Source organism: Harmonia axyridis, chromosome 4, assembly GCF_914767665.1.
Source record: "Harmonia axyridis chromosome 4, icHarAxyr1.1, whole genome shotgun sequence".
Taxonomy (NCBI): domain Eukaryota; kingdom Metazoa; phylum Arthropoda; class Insecta; order Coleoptera; family Coccinellidae; genus Harmonia; species Harmonia axyridis.
This window is the reverse complement of record NC_059504.1, coordinates 6,955,377-6,957,598: the sequence shown is the minus strand read 5'-3', so window position 1 is coordinate 6,957,598 and position 2,222 is coordinate 6,955,377.

The window sequence follows — 2,222 nt, the reverse complement described above, 5'->3', positions numbered from 1 at the left end:
TCTAAGCGATATCCTGAGAGCGTCGTCGCATTCATTCGAAGTTTTTGGTACTTGGAAAACCCACTTTCTGCTTCATTTGGATTCGGAAAGTATGGAAAACCAATAAAACATTGAATTAGGAATTTTGAGCTTTTAATTACGTTTGTACAGGGTGGGCCAAATTGAACACTTTTGAATTATGAGAAGTCGTAGATAGACGAAAACTGAGGTCGGTGACTTAGGGCCAATTTTCATGAGAAACTCATTGGCGAAAACCGCAAATCCATAACATTACAGGGTGTTTTTAGAGAATTTTCATTTTCGGAATGTTGCTGTTACTTTTTTTCTTTTAAAAATTAATCATTTCTGTGAAAACCATCTTGAATTTTCCGCAAACTGATATTTCATGAAATATCGCTATGAAATTTTTTTTTCAAATGGAACACCCCGTTTATTTCTACATATTACGATACAGCTGAAAATTAACATTCAAAAATAGTTAAGGTGTACAACTTTGCTTTCGCCTTTTTGTATACAAAAACAGCCAGTTATTATAATAACTGAATGTAGTGGTAAGTCTAGCCAAAATAAATAGATCGTAGATGTCATACAATAAGCTAAGGTATTCGTAAACATAACGCCATCGAAATATTAGTCAATTTGTGTCTGCATCATGAAGTTAAATTCGATTAAACATGTCAGCTTACGAGCCAAATTATCGTCATTTGCTTGAGGTTTTAACTTTCTGCTTTAATATGAAGAAATCTGTGGTTGAAGCTCATCGAATGCTCTGAAATATCTATGGTGAGGCCGCTATCAGTGAAAAAACGTGCCAAGAGAGGTTTCAACGCTTCAAGAACTGTGATTTTGATGTCGAAGACCAGCATGACGATGGAAGAGAGAGGGTTTTCGAAGTTGCAGAATTGGAGACATCACTTGATCAAGACTCGTGTCAAACGCAACAAGAATTGGCAGGATCATTGGGAGAGACGCAACAAGCCATTTCAAAACGCCTGAAAATCATGGGAATGATTCAGAAACAAGAAAATTGTGTGCCGTATGAGTTGAAGCCGAGAGATGTTGAACGGCGTTTATTTGCTTGTGAACAGCTGCTTGCAAGGCAAAGACGAAAGGAATTTCTGCATCGCATTGTCTCTGGCGAAATGGGTTCATTACGATAATCCCAAGCGCAGAAAATCATGGGAATATACCGGCCATGCTTCCACATCGACGGCCAAACCGAATATTTACGGTTCCAAGGTCAGGCTCAGTATTTGGTGGGACCAGCTCGACGTAGTGTATTATGAGTTGTTAAAACCGACTGAAACAATCACAGGCGATCGTTATCGAACGCAATTTATGCGTTTGAGTTGAGCATTGAAAGACAAACGGCCGCAATACAATGCGAGACATGATAAAGTGATTTTACAGAATGATAATGCTCGACCCCATGTTGCGAAATTGGTATAACCAATTTTTAACAATAAAGCCTCGAATTTCAGGAAAAAACGGAGGAAGCAAAATTGTACGCCTATATAGCATACTCGATATTTTTCTGAAGTCATGTTCGAAGTCCCAACAGGTGGCTGCTAGGTCACCTGACCTAACTTACTTTATACTGTGTTATTACCAAGCTGCAAAAGAGCATGTCAACATTAACATAGATTTAGGTCTGATTTTGTTGTTGTTTCAAAAATGAATATAAACGAGTTTTGTGTGTTGATAAAACTCGGTTTTTGTAGGGAAAAAACTGTGAAAGCAAAGTAATGGCTTAAAAAGTGTTATTTAGACTGCTCCATCGAATACAACGCTCAAACGATGATATGCTGACTTCAAATTTGGCTATAATGAAGAAGTGATTGCCGAGGTATCGAGGAATATTTCGAAAACAAACACAAATCTTTCCAACAGAAAACTTTATTGACTAATAAGTCTAATTTTTAATAAATATGTGTTTTTACTGTTTAGACCCAGGATTTGAGTTAAGTATTAATTCTAGAATTCGCGCCAAAAATTAGAAGATGAATTAAAAAATGATATTTTCGATTTCTGGAACACAAGATGTTGATTATAATTATTTGGTGTTGCATAATAAAATTTCACTGAAAAGATTTATTCCTATCAATTTCGGAAACTAGTTCCAAAAGTTTCAACCCCCAATGCTTTGTTATTGATAGGTTTTTATCATAAATCAGTAAAATTTGCAGTGTTTTCCAAAACAAACAAAAAGTCATTTTAGAAAA